This window comes from Schistocerca cancellata, chromosome 4 (assembly GCF_023864275.1).
Source record: "Schistocerca cancellata isolate TAMUIC-IGC-003103 chromosome 4, iqSchCanc2.1, whole genome shotgun sequence".
Taxonomy (NCBI): domain Eukaryota; kingdom Metazoa; phylum Arthropoda; class Insecta; order Orthoptera; family Acrididae; genus Schistocerca; species Schistocerca cancellata.
This window is the reverse complement of record NC_064629.1, coordinates 307330825-307343241: the sequence shown is the minus strand read 5'-3', so window position 1 is coordinate 307343241 and position 12417 is coordinate 307330825.

Genomic DNA, 12417 nt, shown 5'->3' with positions numbered 1-12417 from the left:
ATTGGATTGGACCACATGCCATAATGACACTGCACAGTGTTTTGAAAGCTATGACAAGGGGCGTGTACCTGCTGGAATATTTTATGCATGGCATCCCATGTACCCATCACTGCCAAATATCAGCCAGTCTGAAGATGCCTAAATAAAGGTGAAATGCATCATTGGGAAATAATAATAAAAATTTTAACACTGCAACGCAGACACCAAGACTGCTTGTTTCTTCGTGTCTCACAGATTCCTCATGGTATAAAACCGGGACCATGATGCTGGAGGTAAGACAACGTTATTTTCGTAAAACACTATTGATAAAATATAGAGATCTGGCATTTGCAGCTGAATGCTGAACAGTTTTACTGCCATCAACATACATTTTACATAAAGACTGTCAAGATAAGATAAGATAAGAGAGAGTAGGGCCTATAGGGAGGCATATAGACAGTCATTTCCCATCGCTCCATTTGCAAGTGAAACAGGAAGGAGGTAACCTCCACCAGACACTGTATGGTGCAGAGGACATGTATGAGAATAAGCTCTTGTAATGTTGCTTCATACAGCACTCATCCCCAAAGTGATCTTCATGGTAAGTGGCAAATAAGGACTTAGGATGTCTTTGTTGTGCTGTGGTGTGGCATAATGAGCCATGAAGAGCAATAGGAAACTGAAGCCATCTGAAAGAAAGGAGAGTCAGGATGGTGTACCATATTAACTTCATATTATACGCTGTGATGTTAGGAATAGATTTTAATACATTGAGGAATCTGCTGAAAAGAGCAGCAATTGTTTTGGCTGCATAGGCTTTTCTAGCACAGTAATTCAAGATGTTTTCATTGAGTTTGTTGCCTTATCCTAAAATCAGATTGATATAATATTTAAATAGTCCAACTTGCCACCTTCTGCAGATGAGACACTGTTGAGTCTCAACAAACTGATAGAAAACCAGAGATAGTGTGTCTATACATGGTGTTACAAAAAGGTACGGCCAAACTTTCAGGAAACATTCCTCACACACAAAGAAAGAAAATATGTTATGTGTACATGTGTCCGGAAATGCTTAATTTCCATGTTAGAGCTCATTTCATTACTTCTCTTCAAATCACATTAATCATGGAATGGAAACACACAGCAACAGAACGTACCAGCATGACTTCAAACACTTTGTTACAGGAAATGTTCAAAATGTCCTCCGTTAGCGAGGATACATGCATCCACCCTCCGTCGCATGGAATCCCTGATGCGCTGATGCAGCCCTGGAGAATGGCGTATTATATCATAGCCGTCCACAATACGAGCACGAAGAGTCTCTACATTTGGTACCGGGGTTGCGTAGACAAGAGCTTTCAAATGCCCCCATAAATGAAAGTCAAGAGGGTTGAGGTCAGGAGAGCATGGAGGCCATGGAATTGGTCCACCTCTACCAATCCATCGGTCACCGAATCTGTTGTTGAGAAGCGTACGAACACTTCGACTGAAATGTGCATGAGCTCCATCGTGCATGAACCACATGTTGTGTCGTACTTGTAAAGGCACATGTTCTAGCAGCACAGGTAAAGTATCCCGTATGAAATCATGATAACGTGCTCCATTGAGCGTAGGTGGAAGAACTAAAATGAGCTCTAACATGGAAATTAAGCGTTTCCGGACACATGTCCACATAACATCTTTTCTTTATTTGTGTGTGAGGAATGTTTCCTGAAAGTTTGGCCGTACCTTTTTGTAACACCCTGTATATGCACTGCAGAGACAGGTTGGGCATGTACCAAACACTATTGGTGCTGCATGTGAACAAAGTCAAATTCCAAACATTGGGTCATCGATGAAGTACACCACGTATAACTGAAAGCATGTTTATTTCTGACATTAACATACAGCCAGAACAGAATTGACCTCCTGGATGGAGAGTGCAACTGTTTATACAAGCATTTAATATTACAGAATATACAAGCATTACAAACATAAGATATTTCAAGAATCTTCCAGAAATGATAATTACTAAAAAAACAACAAATAAATGGACTGGTGATCATTTACTTTGCACCACACTACATCCACCATGGGTCACGGCATTGCTCCCTCTCCTGGAAAAACGACAACCTACTGTTTCAGAAATTCTCACTGGAGCCGACTATAGGATCTAGAATTGACAGCGGTCTCCTGTGTATTGGCACTGAGGGCTTCTCATGTTCTGACTGTGTTGTTATATCCTCTGGACTGTAATAAGCATCAAAAGTATCCCTTCTGTCAAAACTTCACATTTGTTGAGTAGGTCTTCAGTTTCCTTGCAACTCCCATAGTTGGTCTGTGCCTTTGTGCTGTAATGGGGCTTCATACAGAGGACATGGATGACATCTCTGCCCTTTTATCTTCATGACGAATTATCATAATCCTTGCTTCATATTTGATGTCTAATAAGGAATGAAGACTATGGTACTAATAAGGAATGAAAACTACGGTACTGCCCTAAGTGGCACTTTTGTAACTTGACTGATAGTCCTACTTTCCACACAGATGTAAAAATCCATACAAAATCTCCCAAATGGTATCTCACTGGTTGGTGCTTGGTATTGTATTGCTCTCAGTCCTTCTCCTGGGTGTCCAGAGTCAGTATTTGAGCTAGCTGTCTTCTTCAGTCCTGCTGATGAGCTGTTTTGCGTAGTCATCCTGAGAATCATCCAGTTGAAATGGCAACTGTGTATCCATTGTCATTTCACCCTCATGAATGTGGAGCAGAAAGAAAGATGTGAAGCCTGTAGTGTCTTGCTTCGCTGTTTTGTATGTAATGGGCAGTATTGAATCCCAATCTCTCTGACGTCAGCATACATCGTGGTATTAAAGTGTTCCATGTGGCCATTCATCTGTGGATCATAGGCAGTTGTTATCCTGCGGGTGATGTCACAGTGTGAAATTACCTCTGATACTAGTCTTGCCTGGAAAACTTTTCTGTAATCAGAGATCATCACTTGGAGTGCTCCATGCTTCAAGAAGTAATCTTCTGGAAGGAAGATTTCTGGAGCTTCTACGGTTAGCACAGCCTTAGTGACAGCATTGTGGGTGAGGTAGTCAGTGCAGACTATTATCCATTGTTCCCCATTTGTTGACTTACGGAACCTTCCTAAGAGGTCGATTCCAGTTTGATGGGATGGTGCTGCTGCAGGTGGAATTGGTACCAGATGTCCCAAAGGTAGTTGCGGTACATGCTCCCATCATTGACGTTCTTTCTAGTGGCTCACATAGTGTCTCATGGATTGGTAGAGAGTTGGCCAGTGACATCTGCGACTGATTCTGTCTAGGATCTGCAAAAATCCTAGGAGACCAGATGTCAGAGTGTTGTGAAAATACTCAGGATAGCTGGCTGTAGATGAGCTGGAATGACAGGCAGTCGTTTCCACCCCATTGGATAATAGTTCCTCATGTACAATGCTGTGTTAATTAACTGGAATTCTTCTTTGGCTGGTTCCTCCTCCTTGAGGGCTTGTATGGCTTTCAGTAGTGCTGGGTATTCCCTCGGTTTAACGGAACTGTCATTTGATGCAGCAGTGACTGAGATTTCATCCACACTGCTGAGTTTCACCAAAGGATTCCTTGAAAGACTTTTGGTGACCTTGTTTTTGTATCGACTTTTGTATACCACAGTGTTGTCTTACTCCAGAAGCTTCAGTGCTGACATCACAAGACAACTGGATGGATTTTTGCGCTAATTAGCCAGCATAGGGAATGGTGGTCCATCATAGTGGTGAACGGTTTGCCAAATAAACACCGCGGAAACTTGTTAATGACCCAGAAAACTGCAAGGCATTCTTTCTCGATTGTAAAATAGTCAATCTCTGACTTAGAGAGTACTCTGGAGACACAAGCTATCTTCTTTTCAGCACCTTCCTGAATTCACACTAGAACTGCACCTACACTCATAGCTGCTAGTGGTGAAGTGAAGTTCTGTTTCGGATTCTCGATGTACAGTGCTAGAACCGGAGAAGGTGTTAGCACCTCCTTAAGAACAAGGAAAGATCTTTCTTGCACCTCATTCAGGGAAAATGTGGTATGTCCTTGTAGCAGTTCTTGCAAGGAACATGCTTGGTACAGAAGTCTTTTATGAATGACCAGTAGTATAAGCAAGATATGAGTAAACTGCCCACATCATGAACATGCCGAGTATTCAGGAAATCTGTGACTGCTTATCTTCTCTGGATTGGGGCAGATTCCATCGCCATTCACTAGGTTTCCCAAGATTTTTATTTCTTGGGCAACAAAGAGTCACTTCACTGGATTCAGGCAGAGACCTGCAGTGTGAACACACTCCAGCAGGCTGTTTAAATATTCTTAAAAAATAAAAATAAAAAACAGCTATGTCACCCAAATAGTAAAGACACATCATCCATTTAAGGTGTTGAAGCAGTGTGTCTGTCATACTTTCAGAGGTGGCTGGAGCATTATACATACAAATGGCATAACTTTACACTAGCTGAGGCCTTCAGGAGTTATGAAGGCAATATTTTCCTGGTCAGTCTCATCAACTATGATTTAGCAATAGTCTGCCTGCATGTCCCTAATTGAGAAATACTTCACTCTTTTCAAGCATCGTAGGGCATCATCAATGTGGGGCTATTGATTGACATCTTTCTTCATAATTTTCTTCAGTTCTTCTTCTTCACAAGGACCATAGGAGAGGACCAATGACTCTCTGAAGGTTCCGTGATTTCATCCTGCAGCTACTTCTCCACTTCCTCTCGGATTGTGCTGTCTAATTGGCAGATGATCCCAGTGTTGATATGATGTTTTACTGCGAGTGCTTGGTCTGTCTTTTCTCCACTCCCGATTTGAAAGCATCTGAAAATTGATGCAGAACAGCTATCACTTGCCGACATTGTTCCTTGTTTAGGCCAGATCATATTGGCAACTTGATAGTAACTCCATCCCCTGCTTGTCCTGTAATGCTAGCAGATCATGATTCTTTGTCAATGACATAACAATGTTACCTCAGTTATTATGGAAGCACATCACTATTGAACTGCTTGACAATAGTAACATGCTCCCATAATAAGTCAGCCAACTTTGCCAATTTTATGACAATTACATGTAATCATAAGCACAAAAATCATGAACACTAATGAAATATACACAGGAGCAAAAACTTGTATTGCATAATGTACTAGTAAAGTAAGTTATAATTTTCCTAGTGTATCTTGTGCTCTGACATACTTTCTGTTTAATTCTTAGCAGGTGCTCATACATTGTGTATATGATACTTCTATTTTAGGCACTTGGTAATGGTCTAGGACCAAAATTGTATCCTCACAATAATTAAGGAAAAATGATAGCTGAAGGGAATACAACATCATTCAAACAAGAGACTACATATTTCGGGGGGAAAAAAAAATCCATTTGCCAAGCAATGATTGACATATTGTAGGGTACTATTATAAAATAAAAAATGATGCCTCTGACTACACATTGTTCACAATGAAAGTGCAAACACTATTGACACATATGCATGCTTTTCATTACCTTTCATTCATTTGTCTATTCAAACTAGGGAAGTATGTTTCCCCTACATATGTGATGTGATTCTTGTTTGTTAAAAAATCTTGACAGTCATTTACAGTAATTGCTCACTTTTCCTTTCCATGTGTGAGGCCTGAAACAACAGCAGCAGTCAGAATTATCAAAAAATCATTCAGAAAATTGTAAACCAATTTAATATTGTGAGAAAATTGCATAGTGGATCAAAATGCCGTATTCAATGACCTATTTACGAGATCCTTGAAGTTTTCCTCGTCTAATGCGTATGTCGTATGTGTTGGGGCTTGCAGCTGGATGATGTCGACACCTTGCCACAATATTTTGGCTGAAAACCATTCAGCCATCTTCAAGTATGAGTGAAAATTAATCTGATGATGGCTAAATGGTTGTTGGCCAAAATATAGTGGCAAGATGTCTGATTGCAAGCTTGTAACCTCATGGAATACTCACTGATCAGCCTTTGCAGGAATTAAGGTCAATAAAAGTATAGACAACAGCTTCAAAAACTGTGTTTAAAAATGTGCTTTTTCAAAAAATTTGTAAACTATGGTTAACATTTCACCACTGCACAAACATGCAAATAGATTAACTATACCACTATATAAAGACAAATTGTAAATCAATATTATTACCAAAATCTCAAAAAGTTCTTGATGAATTCAGTTTTGATTTTTACACGATACTCTAATAGAAGTCCAGGTGAACACAGGCTACATATTTTTTTACTTCAGATTTTTACACAATACTCTAATAAATGTTTGGGTAGACATATGCTACATATTTTTAATGTATAAATGGGAAAGGTGTTCGCAGAAACATTGAAAAGTTCTTGACTGACTTATTTCAAATTTTTGACAGTGCTTTATTATAAATGTACAGACGGGCGAGAGAAAAATTGCTGCCAAAAATCTCAAAATGTTCTTGACTTATCATATTCAAACTTTTTCACAGTACTCTGATAATGTTTGGGCAGACATAGGCTCATATTTTTAATACACTGAAGTGCCAAAAAAACTGGTATAGGCATGCGAATTCAAATACAGAGACATATAAACAGGCAGAATACGGCGCTGCAGTCAGCAACACCTATATAAGACGAGAAGTGCCTGATACGGTCATTAGACTGGTTACTACTGCTACAATGGCAGGTTATAAAGATTTAAGTGAGTTTGAATGTGCTGTTACAGTTGGCACAGAAGTGATGGGACGCAGCATCTCCGAGGTAGTGATGAAGTGGGAATTTTCCCGTACAATCATTTCACGAGTGTACCGTGACTGGAAAAAGATCCTGCAAGAACAGGACCAACGACAACTGACAAGAATCGTTCAATGTGACAGAAGTGCAACCCTTCCTCAAATTGCTGCAGGTTTCAATGCTGGGCCATCAACAAGTGTCAGCATGCAAACCGTTCAACAGAACATCATCGATATGGGCTTTTGGAGCCGAAGGCCCACTCGTATACCCTTGATGACTGAACAACATGAGGCTTTACGTCTTGCCTCAGCCCATCAACACCAACGTTGGACTGTTGATGACTGGAAACATGTTGTCTGATTGGATGAGTCTTGTTTCAGATTGTATCGAGTGGATGGACGTGTATGGGTATGAAGATAATCTCATGAATCCATGGACCCTGCATGTCAGCAGAGGACTGTTCAAGCTGATGGAGGCTCTGTAATGGTGTGAGGCGTGTGCCGTTGGAGCGATATGGGACCCCTGATACGTTTAGATACAACTCTGACAGGTGACATGTACGTAAGCATCCTGTCTGATCACCTGCATCCATTCAAGTCCATTGTGCAGACGTGGGCAATTCCAGCAGGACAATGCAACACCCCACACATCCAGAATTGCTACAGAGTGGCTCCAGGAACACTCTTCTGAGCTTAAACACTTCCACTGGTCACCAACTCAACAGACATGAACATTATTAAGCATATCTGGGATGCCTTAGAAAATGCTGTTCAGAAGACATCTCCACCCCTCGTACTCTTAGGGATTTATGAACAGCCCTGCAGGATTCATGGTGTCAGTGCCCTCCAGCACTACCTCAGACATTAGTTGAGTCCATGCCATGCCATGTTGTAGCACATCTGTGTTCTCGCGGGGGCTCTACACAATATTCGGCAGGTGTACCAGTTTCTTTGGTTCTTCATATACTTCTTTAAACAACACTACAGGTTTTTTGTTAAAACCGACTGCAATTAAAGAAAAAAAGTGCTGAGATGTGCTGTGAAATTGTTACACTCAATTTTTAACCACAATATCAATGCACTTAAACTATTAGATAAATTGTTTGTCCTACATGTATTCTTTCTCATTATGCATAACTTCAAACAGATGCTATGTGCGATTTCATTTTATTTCTCACCGTCAGTTTTAACATGAAACAGGAATGTTGTATTTAGGGCATATAGGCTTATGATTAGAAAGCAACTACAGAGTCTGAATCATCTGAAAATTTATAATCCTATCCATTCACAGATTAAACAATGCAAAATATTGTCACAAATTTTTTCTCCGCATTTCTATTCAGTACCTCATTAGTTACATGATTTATCTATCTAATCTTCAGCATTCTTCTGTAGCACCACATTTCAAAAGCTTCTATTCTCTCTGTGTCTGAATTGGTTATTGTCTACATTTCACTTCTGTACAAAGTTCACTCCAGACAAATGCCTTCAGAAAAGACTTCTTAACACTTAAATTTATTTTTGATATTAACAAATTTCTCCTCTTGAGAAACTTGCCATTGCCATTCTGCATTTTATATCCTCTATACTTTGTTCATCATAAGTTATGTGACTGCCCTAATAGCAAAACTCATGTACTACTTGAGTGTCTCATTTCCTACTTTCCATTACCTATGTTTTGCTTTTGTTCAAGTTCAGCTTATATGCTCCTTTCAAAACACTGCCCATTCTGTTCATCTATTCTTGAAGAGTCCTTTGCTGTCTCTGATAGTATTACAGTATCATCAGGATATCTCAAAGTTTTTATTTCTTCTCTCTGAACATTAATTCCCATTCCAAGTTTATCTTTGCTTTTCATCAGAGCTTGCTCAATGTACAGATTCAATAATAATTAGGGATAGACTACAATCTTGTCTCACTCCCCTCTCAACCTTTCATGTGCTTCAATCCTTACAACTGCTGTTTGGTTTCTGTACAAGTTGTAAATAACCTTGTGCTCTCTGGATTTTAGCCTTGCTACCTTCAGGAATTTAAAGAGTGTGTTCCAGTAAACATCGAAAAAAGCTTTTTACATATCTACAATTGTTCTTTGTGTAGGTTTACCTTTCCTTAACAAATGTTCTTCCCCCAAGGTCGGCTTCCATCAGTTCTTCTATTCTTCTGCAAATAATCTGCGTCAATATTTTGTAACTGTAACTTATTTAACTCATAGTTCAGTAATATTCATACATGTCACCATCTGCTTTCTTTTGAATACCTGTCAGCACCTGTTTTCTTTGGAATCAGAATTACTATGAGGCGTGTTTTTTAAGTAAGTACCATTTTGAAATTAAAAAAAGACGTGCTAAGATATCTTAATAATTTTATTTTTACATGAAAACCTGTACCTTAATCTACATAATTTCCATTAATATTAAGGCACTTGTCATAACATTGTATCAGTTTTTGAAAACCCTCCTCATAGAAGTCTGCCACTTGTCTTGTTAACCACTGCATCACCACTGTTTTGGCTTCGTCATCGTCTTGAAGATGCTGACCGCCCAGGTGTTTCTTCAAGTGCAGGAACAGATGGTAGTCACTGGGTGCAAGATCGGGGCTGTACGGAGGATGATCTAGAGTTTCCCATCAAAAAGGTGTGATGAGATCTTTGGTCTGATTCGCTACATGCGGACGGGCATTGTCTTGCAGCAAAATGATGCCTTTGCTCAACTTCCATGGACTGTTGCTTTGATTCTGGTGTGACGTAGGCCACCCATGTTTCATCGGCCGCAACAATTTGCCTTAAGAAATCACCACCATCGTTGTAGTACCGCTCAAGGAGAGTCAATGTACTGTCTAAACGTTTGGTTTTGTGCACATCCGTCAACATTTTTGGTACCCAACGTGCGCACAATTTTCGGTAACTCAAGCGCTCGGTCACAATGCTATACAAAACACTACGAGAAGCATTAGGAAAGTCATCCCGCAAGGAGGAAAAAGTAAAGCGTCTATTTTCTCTCACCTTATTGTCCACTTCCTGCACCAAACTTTCATTAACAACCAAAGGATGCCCACTCCATTGTTCATTACGCACATTTGTGCGGCCACCTTTAAATGCTCTCACCCACTTTCTTACCATTCCATCACTCATAATATTTTCTCCATCAACTGCACAGATCTCACGATGAATTTCGATCACTTTTAGGCTTTTAGCACTAAGAAGTCTTATAGCACTAAGAAGTCTTATAGCAGCCCGTACTTCACAGTCTGCGGGACTGACAATTATCGGATGCATCTTAAACACTCAGTTCACAACGTAAACAAGAAAGAATCAGACTGTAATGGCGTCAGTGGGTAGATTAAGGTACAGGCTTTCATGTAAAAATAAAATCATTGAGATTTCTTAGCACGTCTTTTTTAAATTTCAGAATGGTACTTACTTAAAAAACACGCCTCGTACATTCTTATCAAAGTCAAGAATATTTCCCCTGTCTCATATATCTTGCAGACTAAGTGGAATAGATTAGTTATGGCTGGCTCTCCCAAGGATATCAGCAGTTCGGAGGGAATGTCATCTACCTGTTTTTAACTTAGATCTTCAGTGCTCTGTGAAATTCTTTTGACAGTATCGTATCTCTTTCCTTATCTAGACCCTCTATATATTCCTTCCGCCTGGGATGAAGTTGAACTGCTTAGTTGACAAGTAACTCACAACAGTGCTAGTGGTGTTGATACAAGGCAGTGCAATGGAAACAACAGACAAAGCAAACATTACGTTACATCTACAACAACAGTTGCCGAAGTTCACATTTTGTCAGAAAGGAACCCAAAGAATTTCACAGAGCGTGAAAGAAGTGGAATATGAAATAGAGTTTCTGCAAGATGAGTCAGTGGAATTTGTTGGGTCAGATATACTAGACTGTTCGGACAATGCACATGAGGAGTACAATGAGGATGATATGTGCTTAACAAGTAGAAGTTATACTGGAACAGTTGTCGAGTCATGTAGTAAAAGTCCACAGCAATATGACTGTATAGTGCAAAAGAAAGACTGTGGAAATTCAAGGGAGGACAAGGCATACTTATTCCAAAAACTGGTGTTTGTGTGTTTGAAAGATTTTCGATACAATGAACAGGATGTGCATGATAGTGACCTACTATGTGCCTGCACATCAAACTGTGCACAACTTAGATTACAGTGATTTCAAGGTAAGCAGTGGATGGTTGCATAACTTCAAACAGTGCTACAGAAGTGGAAGATGTAAAATAATGAAATTTGAAACAAAGCATTGTAACAACAACAATGCTATACTATTGTACATATAATAAATTTTCTCTTCTGAATTTCGATAAATTAGTATAATCGATGTTCTGATTTCACTTCTTTTTTTGTTTCATGCCATTATGTTAAAGAAACTGTAAACAATTTTCGATGTGAATTTTAATGTTTGTGTCAAATTTCAAGCAATGTTATAATAGAAGTGAAGTGAAAGCAATGTTGAAACTATTGTAAGATGTTAAAGTTGTAATTGTGCGCCTGGTCCATACATAGGCAATGTATTAGGATATGTGGAATGCAAAACCTTTGGTGAATACCCCGTCTGCTGGGGAGCGGTAAAAGGTGGAAGGCAGGCGAGCGCGGGAAAATGCACACGGGCGCGGCATGGCACAACGGGCTCAGGAGTAGTAGTCGGAGTTGGGCATCGGTCTGAGAAACACTTTCTGGATCGAGGAGGCTCTCCTGGAAAACGTGATTTCGTTGGGCCTTGGATGCGCCGTTTCCGACGCCTATACAGCATGGCAATATTCCATAAGCACTAGAAACGAAAAGTATTGCGACGCTATGAAGAATTAAAGTGCCAATATTTCAAGAGCCATTGCTGTGATTGTATGTGCGCCTTGTGCCTCGCCATCTCGCCGCCTGCCGACCACCGCATCGATACGAACAGGTTGAAACTTTTAGTACTGTATTCGTGTGGACCAGTATTACTTTTGCTACATACTGTTCAATAACAACTTAAACTTTACCAGAACTGTCCTATCATTTAATTATCCTCACAACTAACCTAGACATGGTCCTTTCCACATGTTGTGCAATCCGAGTGTCCCGAGATGAAGATTTAAAGTTTATGTTAATAATAATTACCTGCAGACCTATCTACGTTAGAATGATGTTTAAAGAACTTTGTTGTTAATGAATATGTAGGTAAATAACATAGGTCTGACAAAGTCGGAAGCTAATGTTGAAATTGGTTTAGTAATGAAGCTTAATTAATTTTAGACAAAAATAATGGTAGTTAAATGAGCTGGAATTAAGACAAAGAGAGTGGTAACTCATATATTGGAAATCTTGAGTGCTTAATGCTTCCAATAATCAAAATTTCAATACAGTGATCATAACAGTTTCAGTGTCTTCCCCCCCCCCCCCCCCCCTTCCCCCCTTTCTTTTCTTTTCTATTCATTTGAATTCTGAAGTGTACTGAACTGATTGGACCAGCAAAGTTAAAGTCAATATAAAACCTAAATTTATCAGTGTTTTACTTTTTTTAAAATTGACATTGTATGTGTGTTTCGAAAGTGCTATTTCTAGGGTAACCTATGCCCGATTTCAATCAGGTCAATAGACAATACGAAGTTTGTAGTAAACATTATAGTGTATCGTTGTGTATTTATAGCTTGTCCATATTAGTACAGAAAGTGAAGATATTTAGTTCAGTAGATTTTTTGGTT